Here is a 16,492-nt window from a genome sequence, read left to right as displayed (position 1 = left end):
GTGCAGAATTGAACCATGATACTTGACTTTTGCATTTTAAACTTGAAATGAAGCCATTATTTACAGATAATTTCATAAAATCAACAGTAGATTCTCTACAGTGCAATGTAGATTACAATGCATCGTGGACTAAGTCACTGTAGAGAGGCATGTGAAACTTCCTCCCGGTACATTGTCCATAACTAAACCAGAGAGGCGATGACAATAAAATTATGGGAGGATGAAACATTTGTTGATCCTTATTCAACGACGGGTCTCTTTGCTAGTATAAACATAGAGTCAATATGATATTGTACCCAATATATAGTCATGGTTTAAAAAAAAATGTCTTGGGTAGCATCAGCTGGAATCGAAACTGAAAATGGAAGTACAATTTGTAGCGTTCCAGTCTGAGACGTTATCGCGTAAACACCGTCATTCGGGCATAAAATAATGAATATTTGCGCATGCGTAGAAGAGCTGTTTAAGTCGACTTACGTTCGGCAAGCTTTAATCTTTTTCAATTTTGACCCCTTTTTTTGACCCCACAGCTACTATTTTAACCGGATAATGATCCATAAAAAGGGGTTTTCAAATATGCAATCATTTGAACCGCCTTGCGTCGCTCTGCGACCTTCCCTCTTGGAGGAGATGCAGATTGAAAAAAAAAAATGTAGACAGACAGACAGACATATTGAGTTTCATAAAAGATATTTATAATGTCTGTTAAAATATTATTGACATTAAAAAAAATTGAAACACCGCCGTAAGGAAACGTGTCTATTAAAAAAGTGGTGTTTCTTTTTAACCTTTGATGCGAATGAGAGACAAAATGTCGCCGATTAAATTTCCGAAAACGAGGCTGAGCGGCAAGTTTCGCGCGTATCTTAATCTGTTAAAGTGTTAACAGCCAAAGGCAACGAAGAACTGTGGCGCGTTAACGACAATCAGATCAACAGCAAATTTTTTTTTTAACAGAGAAACAAAACTAAACAAAATAAAACAAACAAAAACTAGAAAATAATGATATAAAAATAAATAGGAATGACAGAGAAAAAAACAACAAAATTGACAGAAATATAAAGAATGAAACAACATTTTAACAGATTTTTTTTATTTCGTATTTCGATCTGTGAATTTCAAACAGAAGATAAAGCTTTATGTTGGAAGTTTCGAAATAGATAGATGCACGTATCAAAAAGTATACCTATCTATCTGATCTCTCTCTCTCCCTCTCTCTCCACACACACACACACACACACACACACACACACACACACACACACACACACACACACACACACACACACACACACACACATATATATAATATATTTGTAGTAATCGACATACAGTCCTGTTCCGTAGTATCACAACTCATCAGTGCCGCTAGACTAGCACCTCTCCCAAGCCAAGCATCGAACCTAGAACCGTCGTGTTGACAGTTCTACCACTCGAACATGGAAGCGATGCCCGCAAATAATCTGTCCGAATGTCAATTTAGACAAACACTTGTACAGTGCTCAAACCGCTTGTTTGTAAACAAGCCGCGAGCTTCGCATTTTTCAGCCAATTAAGTAGCCAGTGAGATTATTTACGACGGTGCTCAACCCAAATATATATATATATATATATATATATATATATATATATATATATATATATATATATATATATACTAGCTGTACCCTGCCACGCGTTGCAGTGGCTCAATTTGGTGTAATGGAAAAATTTAATAAAAGAGAAAATGCATGTTTCTTATATTAGTACAGCAATCCACTGCAAAAAGTGAAAAAGAAGGCGAAACTGAAAAAAATAAAAAAATGGTGCTCTTGCAGAATTTGATCTGGATCCTCGAGAGTTTCTGTCAATCATTCATGTTTTGGACTTGACCAACAATCAGTGGATGAAGCCGAACGTAGCAAAAATGTTGAAACGCTAAATGCTTTTTTTTGTTGTTTTAAAAAATGTGATTTAGTAATTAATATTTGGTTGATGGTGGGGGGAGGGGGGGTTACTATACACAGATTCGAAAAAGTCGTCCAAAAACAAATAAATGAAAGCAAAGGTAAGGTAATTTACGTTTCTACCTAATTGGATAATTGTTTAGTGTTTTTATGTAATGTAAAGTGTTTAATTGGCTCAAAAAACAGAAATGGTCGCGAATTCTGTTGAATACGTTAAGTTTGGGAAAGTAAGTTGAAAACTAAAAACTATACAAAACAGTGTCTGAAACTCACCGAACATATGTTACCATGACATAGGCTGGCATAATGGATAGGTTTCTGACAGTATTTTGTATAGTTTTTTAGTTTTAACTCACTTTCTATAACTTAAAGTAATCAACAGTGTCCACCACCATTTGTAGCTTTCAAATACACCAATAAACACTGTTTTTCGAGCCGACTAAACGTTACATTAAATGAAAAGGGTTTATATTACTAAACACAGATACAAAGAAGTTGTCAAAAAATAAATATATAACAAATAAATGTTATCAAAGGCAAGAAAAGTAAGTGTTCTACCTAACTGGATAAGATTTTAGTGTTTTTATGTAATGTATAATCGGTTCAAAAACATTCAATGTTTATCGGTATATCTGAAAAATACAAATGGCGGCAGACTGTATCGAACATGTTAAGTTTGGGGAAATTTTGGGAAAATGAGTTTAAACTAAAAATACTGTTAGGAACTCACTCAATATATGTTACCATGATGTAGGCTGGCATATAATCGGTGGTTTTAAACTTTTGCTCGATACAGGTGACGACTTTTAAAAATCCCTTTTAGTGATTACCTGGTGTGAGGATATTTGTACAACTAAACGGCAAATCTGCTCAAAAAAATCCGGTATTATTTTACTTTAAGGCCCGTTTCACGTTCATATATAACGAAATATTTTATTGTAGATTTCGGTGTGCTAAAAACGAATCTGCAAACCGTTTACGTAGCAAAAAAAAAGTTTTCATGACATTCATGAAATTACTTTTTCGAAAAGTGGGTGATCACTTTTCAATGTAAATTTAACTTAGAATGAGCACCCACTTTCTGGCCACCTGAGAGAGGGGCATTTTTCTGTTTCTTGGCTAAAAAGTTTTTTGTTTGATTTCTTTTGCATGGTAATAACCCCTGAACTCTGGGACTATTTTGCATTTAACAGCCGTAGCCTTCGTTTACGCTATGCGTAAGCATAAATGAAAGCTGTTTAGCCAATAAATATGGGAAAAAATCCCCCCTCTCTCAGGTGGCTAGAAAGTGGGTGCTCATTTTAAGTTAAATTTACATGGAAAAGTGATCGCCACTTTTTCGAAAAAGTAATTTCTTCATATCATAAAAACTATTTTTTTGTGACGGAAACGGTTTGCAGATTCGCTTTTAGCACACCAAAATCTACAATTTTTTTTTGTTATTTACGAACGTGAGACGCACAGCCCTTAATGGAAAATTATATAAAATATCCGGGGGAAAATAGTTTTCAATAAAAACAGCAAATGAATTCGATAGAAAAAAAATGGATGCTATTTTTTTTTCTTTCTGTGTGTTTCTTGGCTTAAAAGTCTTTTTGTTTGATTTCTTTTGCATGGTATTAACTCCTGAACTCTGGGGCTATTTTCCATTTCACAGACGTAGCCTTTGTTTATGCTATGCGTGAGCATAAACGAAAACTGTTAAATATGCATTCGCGTACCAAACTGCCTTGTAAAAAAAACCTTTAAGCCAATAAACACGAAAATAAATGCCCCTTCCTCAGGTGGCCAGAAAGTGGGTGCTCATTTTAAGTTAAATTTAGATGGAAAAGTGATCACCTACTTTTCGGAAAAAAAAATTTCTTCAGATCATGAAAACTATTTTGATACTCCTTGGGCGTTGAGTTCCATGGCGACCCGCAGAATTATTTAATGGTCGTTCCCTTAGTACCCCCTAGTCAAGGCTAACGCATGCGCACGTAATTTTTTTTATTTATTTACTTACATGGTGGAGTTTCTATACTGATAGGTTTTTTGAAATTTTTTCACTGGATTATTATTGATTGAACACTAACCAGATTATGTAAAAAAATTGAAAAAAAAAATCATTTCAAATTTGAAAGGGATACTCACTTTTTAGTTACCACGTTCTGGTAAATCGGTCACTTTTTATTTATTTATTTATTTTTTTTTCTAAATACGGAAGTGTCTTCGGGAGATATAAAATGGTCGTATGTTGACGAAGCAATGTATCGGGAGGCGTACGGGATTAAAAATTATTGGTAAATTTTTAGATTAGGTCCACCTCCTCAATTTTCTTTTAAATGACGACTTGAAATGGTTTTCGACTGTGCTGAATACGAAAATCGCATCGAAATTTTGCAGAAATAAGTAGTTATCAAGATATAAAAAGTTGTATTATGCATTGTAATCTTTGGCGGCCATATTTTTTACGTGTGTGTATTTGTTTATGGCGCGTGTGCACGTAAAAAGATGGCCGCCGAAGAATACAATGCATAATACAACTATTTATTTCCGCAAAATTTCAATGCAATTTGCGTGTTCTGCATACTCGGAAACCTATAAATGTCGTCATTGAAAGGAAAATTGTGGAGGTGGACCTAATCTAAAAAAATACCAAATTATTAAACATTTCTCCAGCATGTTAGTGAAATTTATAATACTTTAAAAAAATTAAAAAGAAACAAAACAAAAGTTTTGAAAAAAAAACTCACCTTTCACAAAACAATTTAAAAAAAAACCCACACAAACTGACTAAATAAGTAAAAAAAAAAATAATTAAAAATCTCGAAACTATTTTCATGAAAACAATAAAAAAAGTCCTGTTCTCTCTCTTTTTTTTTCTTCGAGAAACAAATATATTTCTGACTTACAAATGCGGTAGAGACTCATTATTTTTACTTTCTATGGTTTTGATATACCGCGTTTTTATTGCTTACAAAATGGGTGACTGATTTATCAGAACGTTGTAACTAAAAAGTGAGCACCACTTTCAAATGTCGAAATAATGATTTCTTTTTTACATTTTTTTTTAATAATCTGTTTAATTAGTGTCCAATTAATAATAATCCAGTGAAAAAAAATTCCAAAAACCTATAAGTATAGAAATTAAGCATGGGAGTAATGTTTGTACAACAACGTAACGTCGCCTTTCGCACTTTTACAAACATTTTTTAAAAAAAGTAACTAAACCATGTATTGATAATTTGTCACGTGTACAAACATTTATTTATTTACGTAGGCTTAACTCCTTTCATGAATAAGAAAAGTTTTACTCTTTAAGAATAATAAAAGGAAAAAGTTACTGAACATTTATAAAAGGACTTCTTTTCATGAAGGTCAGAGGAATAGTTGGCCGAAAATTCGTAAAACAACAACAATAAATAAAAATGGTGCTAATGCAGAGAGCCGCGCTATTTTTTAAATCATATTTCCACGTTTAAATAACGTTTTACGATATGTTTTTTTTTATTTATTCAATTGTAAGGTTAAAGTACAGATTAGGTACAAAACATCCTTACCTCCCCATGTTAAGAATGACTTTTTAAATAATAACATTATTTCAGCACGGATCACTCTCTGCATGAGTAATCTTATATATAAAAAAAAAAAACTCAAAAGCAAGCAACAAACTTTTTTTTTTGGCCTTATATAATAAAGAAAAGATGTGTAAATTAAAAAATTTGGAAGATAAACAAATGAAATATGTTTTTTTTGTTTGTTTTTTTTTACTTATCGAGTTAACAGAAAATTAAACCTTTCGTCAATTCGTGGCTGTGAAATGAATCGAACCGGAAGTTCAGTTTTATCAACAGAACAGATTCGCAGAAACGATAAATAAATATATTTATTTTATTTAATATTTTAATTTTAATTAGGTAAATTTATTTTAATAACATAAAAACATACCTCGACTCTAAAAATGGGTTGTCTGAAAATTTCAAATAAATTGGTAACGTATAAACATGGTTTTATTTCTTTAGAACGAACCAACTTTACATTTTTATATATATAGATATATATATATATTTGTATATATATATATATGTATGTATATATATATATATATTTGTATATATATATATATATATATATATATATATATATATATTGAGTAAAATGATTCATAATTTATAATTACAGATCGGTTTCAAAAGGATAAACAAACAAAATCAATAAATTGTACGATCGTTTCGGAAACGATGTTTTTATTGAAATAGACAATACGTCTTGAACAATAATTTTATCATTTGATTTTATAAAACAAAGTCTCCTCATCAGCAAAAAGAGTGGGGAGGGAGGTTAAAGACACAAAAAATAAAACTAGTATTTTTTAAGTAAGGCAGATATATCTTTTATTCGCCCGCTTTAAAAGCCTGTAAGTATCTTAGTCCATCCATTCATTGGCATGTTGTTAAATGATATCTATGCCTATCGAGCTTATTATATATCTACATTACAACGAACACTATTTTCTTTTAATTGTATTAATGCATTTACTAATACATTAAAATAAACTCCGCTCATTAGACTTTTGTTTTAATCCCATTAATATATATATATATATATATATATATATATATATATATATATATATATATATATATATATAATTCAGAGTTATTAACTTACGATTTAAAAACACAAACAATTTATTTTTAAAATGTAATTGATACAATTAATGATTATAAGAAGAAAGTATAATGGATGGACTTCTATTTAAAAATCAATATAAGCGTCTTTATTTGCCGCCAGCTTTTTAAGTCTACCATGAATCGCATCAACTGATTACACATTCATTAAATTTTTCTTTTCACATGATATTCAGCCATTCACGAACAACAATAGCAAAATGTCGAGGAACTCCATCTTGCATAAAAATCAAATCTTCAATATTGTTCAAAGCACTAATAATTGGCCAAATTTCGTCTTTCAACAAGGTGAGGTCCCTCCACACATTGCTATTCGTTCGTGAATGGCTGAATGACCAATTCCATGAAAGATAGCTGGGTTGCCGCGGTTCACACGAATGGCTGGCCAAATGTCCTGACATAATGCACTGCAACATTCTTTTTCTCTGGGGTTGGCTGAAAGAGCAAGTCTTCTTAACCAAACGAAAACATTTAGAGGAATTTAAAACACGCTAATATGTGAATTTATGACTACTATTCTGCAGGAGTTTACGTACACACACACACACACACACACACACACACACACACACACACACACACACAGACATATATATATATATATATATATATATATATATATATATATATATATATAGAGAGAGAGAGAGAGAGAGAGAGAGAGAGAGAGAAGATGACCCCAAAAAACAGAGGAGATTCAGTTGTTTTTCTGAGCATTTTACAGTCAACGGAGAAAAAAAGACCAAAGACCCTTATGTTTTGATGTGATGTTTTGAATATAATAAACTAGTTATGACAAAAGTTTCATTTCATTTGGGCAAAACACTAAGAAACGGGGTCTAATTAGAGTTGAGGCTCGTTTTTTCGGGTCACCATATATATATATATATATATATATATATATATATATATATATATATATATATATATATATATATATGTTAAGATATTATATGTTCCTTTGAAGCGCTGGTTGAGTTTGAATAAAATAAATACGTATTATATACGTTTGAAACCAAAAACAACGCATTATTACAAAATAAGCAGTCATTTCTTTTGTTTGAAAATTATTTTGAAATTCATAAATATATTTCGAGACAAAGTCTCATCATCAGTATGGCTTTTTTTTTGCCATGGTGTTGTTGTTAACGTGAATCCCGCGTGACCTAACGCACCGTTCCGAGATTTAAAAAACTACCGTAAAAACAACAAACGGGCTTTTACTTTCTGATCCTCTGCCCCAACAATACCATGGCAAAAAAAAAGAAAGAAAGGCATACTGATGATGAGACTTTGTCTCGAAATATATTTATGAATTTCAACATAATTTTCAAACAAAATAAATGACTGCTTATTTTGTAATAATGCGTTGTTTTTGGTTTCAAACACACACACACACACACACACACACACATATATATATATATATATATATATATATATATTTATACGGACTTGAACTTTTTTATGCATAAGAACAGAACACTTTGTACGGCTTAATAAAAACATTCTCATCAGTGCGGCTAGACAAGCAACTTCCTCAAGCCAGGATCGAAACCCGATCGCCGAAACAACAGTCGGAGCTTTTAACCAATATATATATCATATATTCATATGTATATATATATGTATATATAACTTCAGTTCCTTTAGCCATAATCGAAACCGAAATCAAAACTTATGAAGAATTCTTGATAAAATTATTTATATATATATATATATATATATATATATATATATATATATATATATATATATATACATATATATACATATATGTATATACATATATGTATATATATATATATATATATATATATATATATATATATATATATAAGGTTACTGAAGTGCCATCAGTTATAAGCGAAACCGAAACAAAAACTGATGAAGAATTCATGATAAAATTATTTATAAAAAATATATAAATGACTTAAATGCCATTAGCTATGATCGAAACCGAAACCAAAACTTATGAAGAATTTTTGGTAAAATTATTTATGAGAAGAAATGGCTATACATAACAATTAAACGACCGGAATGTAGCCGTGACACAGAAAATAACACACACGCTATCGTATTAATATATTTTGATGATAAGATTATAAGCATACTGAACATGATCTAAAAGACTGCGCATACAATTTTGGACATACTTCATCTAATAATTCCGGGACATTGATAATAAAGTTGGTTCAAACACTTTTTTACACCGGAGGCTCTTAATTATCTTAAAAATGAACCATAAGACTATGTATGGGACGCTGTTATCCTATTTAGGCTGATGACTCTCTAATATTTAAGGAATCTCGATAAACATCAGAAACGTCTGTAATCATATTATTATACCATCTTTAGACAGGATAGATACAACCCTTGGATCCAATCTAGAAGACTGAGAAGATATATATGTTATTTTTTTTTTATTTAAATCATTTTTACATTGCGCCTTCGGTGATCGGGAGATCCTATTTATTAAAAAGAGGATAGAATGTGATAACATACTACGAACATTAAATTAGCGTATTTATTTACTAATAATTTAATGCTTGTAGTGTGTTATCAACTTCTATCGTCCTTTTTAATAGTAGGATCTTCAGATCGAATAATTTATCTGGAAACCGTAACACATGTACGTACGTACGTACGTACGTACGTTAAAGGTACTAGGGTATAAATATATAGATACTGAACAAGATCTAAAAGTCCGGAGCTACCAACTTTAGGACATACACTATCCAATAGTTATAGAACATCAGGAATGACGTTGCTTCAAACACTTTTAACACCTGAAGCTTTTTTCTATCTTTAAAATGTACTATCAAACTATGTATGGGCCACTGTTGTTATACTTCGGCTGGTGACTCTCTCTAATGTTTGAGGAAACGTATGTAATTTAGTTGGCTCCACCCTTTTTTTCTTCTTTGTACATTCACTCTCACAGACGAGTTGTTACTGATCCCAGTCTCTTTCATAAGTTCTATTACGTCAAGTCTTCCTCAGAATTGTCTGATCATTCCCTCCTTTGTTGCAGTTCTTTTGACTGGTTGGTCTATTGGTCTTCGTACATTCATTATCAGCTAATTAATTACACAGTTTGCTATTTCAATATCTACAAGATGGTGGAACTCTTTTGCTACTGACTGTATTTTATGAACATTGCTAAGTGGTTAACGCACGGACTGAAAACCTGGGTGTACCAAGTTCGAATCCAGTACGTTCCACAGTAACCTTTTCATAAAAAGAACCCACACACACTCTGACATAACTTATTAGAAAAGAGAGAAATAAAATAACTTTATTCTTTTTAGGACTAAGATTAATCATTTATTTTCTACGTTAATCCTATCTTGTATTTTTAATCTGCTTATATCATGCCTTATCTGGAAGGATCTCCGTACAAAAAATGAAGACTCCTTTATTTAATATAGTGAATAGGATCCGAAGTTCCGCACGTATAAACCTATTGAATTCTTCCGCAACATTGAGAACAAACATCATGCCTTCTTTATTAAATTTCACATAATTAACTTGTATGACTCTATCTTGTAAGATCTTGTTATTAATGGTATTAACTAAGCGATTAAGATCGCGGGAATTTCGGATGAGTAACCAGGCATAATCCTGGTGTGTGGAAAATCCATTCTTATTACTAAGAAAAAGGAACATGAGTTGAAACAGATACATTGAGAGCATTGCCAAGGCTGCTGCGAAGAAGGTGGGCTCTCTCTACCATGCTAGAAAGCTACTTACACCTGAAAGTATCCTGTATCTCTATAAGGCCACTATTCGCCCATTTATGAAGTACTGTTATCATATTTGGGCTGATGCATCTGTTACTAGTCTCTCACTCCAGGACTGGGTTCAAAAGAGAGTTGTCAACTTGATAGGTCATGAACTGTCATCTAAGCTGCAGCCTCTGTCCCATCGACGAGATGTTGAATCTCTTTGCTTGTTCTACAAGTATTTTATTGGTGAATGCTCCGACGAACTGCACGCACTTGTATCCTCTCGACGTAAATGCCCCCGACAAACCCGACAAGCAGCGATATCCAACCCCTACACAGTAGAGATTCCTAGGTGTAAGAAAGCCTTCTATACCAATAGTTTCTTCTCTGTAACTGCTAGAGTTTGAAACTCCCTTCCGGGATCCTGCTTTCCTAACAGTACTTACATACAGAAATTCAAATGTAATGTGAACAGACATCTTCTGCCCATTACTTTCATAATATCCCTACAACTTATGTCCCAGATAGTAGCCCTCTACTTCAAAGTGGCACTGTGCCTTGTTTCGGGTGAAAATTGAAAAAAAAAATGGATGAAAATGTGTAATAGGGTTAATGTTTTCATGTGAGCTTTGATGCGATACAAATTGCAGAACTATTTTACATCTTTACCTTGTACATATTAAGCATAATAATAGACACGAATACATATGTTTATCGTGATGGTTTCACAATGCTCCCTAAAACAGAACCAATTATCAAAAATGATTAACAGACATCAGATATATAGACTCTAAAATTGAAATCACCGCCAATAATTTTTTTAACGAAATTCTCCTATGCTATGCCAGGACAATATGTCCGATGGGGCAAGATATGCCTACGATATTCTCTTATACCAGAGTTCTATGTGAGGACGATGGAAGATGAATCCCTTTTTATTGACTAAAATTGTCATTTTCAGATAAATATGAGTAAGAACATCAAACACAATTGCAAATTGCTATTTATATTTCTTATTAATTCAAATGTTAACTCTATGGAAAACATGCATTTTATGAATATTTTCTAAAGATAACCACACACCTGGGTACATCAACACGAAACGAAACTATCTATAATATAAATCTCACCTGTCTGTTTAAATTTATGTATGTATGTATGTATGTATGTATGTATGTCCGCCCAAATCTTTCGACAAAGGCTACGAATTTTCACGATATTGGTATTATTTTGAAGCTCAATCCTTCGGGCAACCAATATCGAAAATTTGGCCTAAAACATTAATTTATTCATTCCCAACTGGGCAGTTTTCTACAAGGAGGGGTCAATTTTCTGCGAGCCATTTTTGCAAGTCATAGTATTGGTTAAATTGACTTTGCCTAATTTTAACGTTCCGAACTTCCGGTCGCATCATGGAGCAGAGGTAAGACGCCAGATTATCTTTCACTTTCTTTGCTGACTTCACGTCACGAGTTTGAGCCTTCCTGCCTACTATCACTTTCTTTTTTTTTGCACAACATACACCTTCAAACACCCGGGCAACGCCGGGCACCTAGGCTAATTGTATAATAAAAGAAATATCGAAAAGCATAAAAACTAGGATTAGAAAAGTTGCATCCATGAGAAAAGTTTAATCTCTATGAACCTATAGACGAAGAAACACTCTCGAGATGAGTTCGTTTACACAAAAATATCATATTGTTTAGGCACCATGGTTTCACAATGCTCCATAGAAACAGATCCCTGGTATCGATTATCCAAAATGATTGACGGACTTCAGATACATAGACTCTAAAATTGAAATCAACGTCAATAATTTCCCAACAAAATTCTATGCAATAGTTCAGTGTGAGGACAGGTATTATCACTAGGGCTATGACAACAGCATATTCTTTTCCTTGTTTTGACTTTTGAGTGTATATCCGACACAGTTAACCCACGGCCACGGAGAGTAAGAAGAAGGCCTGTTAACTGCAAAATGTCTGCAGGCTATGTAGGTAAGATTTGTCAGACTGTCAGTACTATATGAGGGCCATTTGAAAAAGAGCAATAAAACATTTTTAAAAAAGAAAAAGGAACACAGTTTGATTAATACTTAAACTGAACTTTATTCAATATAAAATATAAATATTATCTATGTAAAATTAAGTAATTTTAAAGCAATATACAATTTAATACTGATAAAACTGAATTATGAATTTAGGAAAAAATTAAAAAACATTAAACAACAAGATCACAGTGTAGTATCTGTTTTGATGTTACACTTTACCTTTTCTATCCTCGGTCGATGGAGGAGAAATCTTTCATGACTGAGATTATTTTTGTTCCTATCCAGAGTGTCCCTTATTGGGAAACTGGATTTCCCCCACAAGATTATATGTTGAAATATTTAAATAACTATTACTTTAAATACAGAAATTATATTTAAAGTTTTAGTTTTTTGTTCTATGTTAATTTTTTTCCATGTTTTTCATCAAAATATGTAGCGTATTAGTTGTCTCACAGCCCATCATAAGTGATCGCTCACTGGCAGTAACCTGTGGTGTTCCCTGGAGACCAAGTGATCACAAGTCTCCCCCGATTTCCAGTGTTCTCCATCTCTTGACCACTTGTGCAGATGATTGCATGTTATCGCAACAGCCGTTGTCACCGATTTCTCATTAGCATCGGCCATTGGTGTTCCCTAGGGTTTGGGTGACAAAATGTCTCCTCAAGGTACCAGATTTGAACTGCATACTTCCAGTGGAGATTTGGTCAGTATTCTCTCATCTCGGCCTTTCCATCCTCCCTGACTCTTCACAACTAGTTGGTGTGGTGTAGCGCCAGTCGATGTCATCTACACCATTATTATTATTATTATTATTATTATTATTATTATTATTATTATTATTATTATTACTATGATAATAATAAGAGTGCTTGTGCAGTGTACGCACGTGTATTTTAAATATTGTTTTCAAGTTAAATTAAATTTTGGGGTTGTATTAGTGTACACATAGATTCGAAGAAGTTGTCAAAAACAAATATATCACAAATAAATGTTATCAAAGGCAAGATAAGTTACTCTTCTACCTATCTGGAAAGGTTTTTAGTGACTTTACTCACTTTAAAACGTGCAATCGCTTCAAAAGTCATACAATGTTTATCGATATATTTTAAAAAGAAAAATGTCGGTATGTTTGGTAGATAAGTAACTTATCTTGTATTTAATAACATTTTTTATTATATATTTGTTTTTTGACAACTTTTTCGAATCAATGTGTATATTAAAACAAACCCGTCATGTAAATTATTTACAGTTAAAATATTATAAAAACAAAAAATTGAATTTTTAAATATATTTCCAAGAAATAAATTACGCCCGATTCTAAAATATTGTTAATCACCGATCGTAACAAAAAAAAAAACTATCGTGAAAAATGCTTACTTTAAAATGTTTGAAAATACTCAGTGAAAAGTTTTATTTATTATTAAAAGAACTGACTGAAAAATATCATATAAACATTGTTTTGCAGTAAAAAAATAAAATAAAACAAAAATAAAATGAAATATTCGACTTTCTCTAATAAAAATAAAAGTTCAAACACGAATTCACTTACGATATTTTGATTAAAATTATCTCAAATGTGCAATTATAATAATTATTATCCGAATGGAGAATTGTTCTTTCTCTTTAGAACATACATGGACAACCGGTAACACATATTGGTAGCAATATTTTTTATGCACTAGGGATGTGTTATCGGCAGCTCCAGTAACTCTCGCATCTCCTTTTTGTCCCTCAGTCCTCATTTCCAATGAATGATTTTTCTGACAAAGGGTGAAGAAAAAGCTGCTTTCTATGTCGGTAGTACTTTGTAAAGCGTAGCCTGAGATGTCGGAAAATTTCTGTTTCTATGTCTATGCTTGTGGTCATGTCACTAGTAAGGGTGCTGGAAGTAAAAGTTTCATCTGGGCTGACGTTACGTGCCTGATAGTTGGATTAATCACTAAGGAGGTTGTCCTATCAGCAGGTGCAAAGTACCGGGGCTGCTGTATTGCCATTTGGTGAATGGATTCTAAACCATTCAGTAGTTTCTGGTAGGGCCTCTCGATGCCATACTAGTGCGTAATTGTTACGGCTTTACCTTATCATTAGCTACAAATAAAAAAAAATTCTTGTCTTTTTCTCTCTTACTTTCCCTCTCTGTCCTGCTCCAACCAAGTCTATCAACCTGTTCCACAAATCCAAAAACCTTAACGTGACAAATCTAAATAAATAAAAAAACAAAACACGAATGAACCTAGAACCCCATCCTCCAACGTAGACCCCTACTACTAGGTCTCCTTCTCCAACATCAGGGGTCTACGTTCCAACCTTCCAGAGGTTGAAACACAATTACAGGAGACGAAACCAGATATATTCTTTCTAAATTAAACTGGCATAGCGCCAACCACTTCTCTAGACGAATTTATAATTAAAGGATACTCTAACTTAACAGCTAAATCTGACCCCCAAGATCGCCATGGGCATGGAATATGTGCCTACATTAAAGATGGCTTTCCATGTAGTAGGGATATCTCCAGAGAAGACCCTAATTTACCTTATATCTGCTTCGGGATGGCACTTGCTTACACTACTGCATTTATATTTGTCCTCTATCGCCCCCACAACAGTGGGGTTACTATATTTAAGAGCATATCTGTGAAAATTGACCACATCCTGTCTGCTTATCCTTCGGCTAACATTCGCATTTGCGGTGACTTCAATGTCCATAATGTGGAATGGCTGACCCACTCGAATGAGACAGATGATGAGGAGAGTTCTGTCATGATTTTGCCACTGCCTATGACCTCACTCAGACTGTTCACGATCCCACCCGTGTGCCCGATACTACCGGTCAGTATGCAAGCCTTCTAGACCTTTTCCTCACAGTTTCCCCTGAGCTATGTTCATGTTCCGTTTTATATCCTCTGGGATCCTCTGATCACTCCGTTGTAACAGTTAAGATAAAAATGAAATGTAATAAGTCTTCAGACGTACCTCTCTACCGTACTGTATATCGATACTCTATGGCTGACTGGGATAGCTTCCGTACATTCATATCTGATCTATCTCTGCATTCCATGTTTAAAAAGGATATGTCCTCTATCCGACCGAATGGTTAATTGTAGGTATAGACCGATTCATACCATCGAAAAAATTCCAACAAAAACCTAACAGCCAGCCATGGTTCTCCTCAGAATGTGCTGCTGCCATCGCGCACAGAAATCACTTTTTCCATAGCTACCAACGTAATAGATGTACTGAGACTAAAGCTGCTTTTAAGACTGCCAGCAACCACTGTAAAAGAGTAATAAAAAATTCAAGTCCGTTAAATACAAAGTAGCTGAGCAGCAGTTTGGTTCCCACCAGTTTTGGCAAATGGGAAACAGGATCTTGAACAGAAGCGTGCGTTCTATCCCAACTATTATCAATGGACCTGAGGTCATCTCGTCAGCATCAGACAAGGCCAAACTATTTGCCAAGAACTTTACAGCTAATTCTACCCTATGCGATGAAGGCCATCAACTCCCCGTATTTCCTCCTATAACACACAACACGCTATGCAACATACAAATATCTGTGTGTTAGGTCGCCAAGCTGATCAAGAAACTTGATTCCAGTAAAGTAACTGGCCCTGACGGCATTTGAATTATAGTGCTGAAAAAGCTCTAACCAGAACTTGCCCCTATACTTACAAAACCCTTTAAGCGTTGCCTTAAGGAGAAGAGCTTTTCAAACACCCTGGAAAACCTCATCAGTATGGCCTGTATTTAAGAATTCAGGTGATATGTCATCTCCCTCTCAGTACAGACCAATAAGTCTCCTGTGTGTCATGAGTAAGTTGTTGGAATCCGTATTAAATAAAGAAGTAGTCAACCACCTCAGCAGAAACAACCTTCTTAGTGACATGCAATATGGTTTCTGCTCCGCAAGATCTACAGAAGATGTGCTAACGGTTATATCTCACAGGATTAGCGAATCTCTTGACAAAGGCTTCCTATCCAAGGCAATTGCTCTTGACATATCGAAGGCCTTCGATAAGGTATGGCATAAGGGCCTACTTCACAAGATTTCCAGCTACGGTATTACTGGAAATGTTTTCTCAATCATTAAATCATT

Source organism: Euprymna scolopes, chromosome 29 (genome assembly GCF_053919585.1).
Source record: "Euprymna scolopes isolate OS-2025 chromosome 29, ASM5391958v1, whole genome shotgun sequence".
NCBI classification, from domain to species: Eukaryota; Metazoa; Mollusca; class Cephalopoda; order Sepiida; family Sepiolidae; genus Euprymna; species Euprymna scolopes.
The sequence above is the reverse complement of the archived record's forward strand: the minus strand, read 5'-3'. Positions refer to the sequence as shown.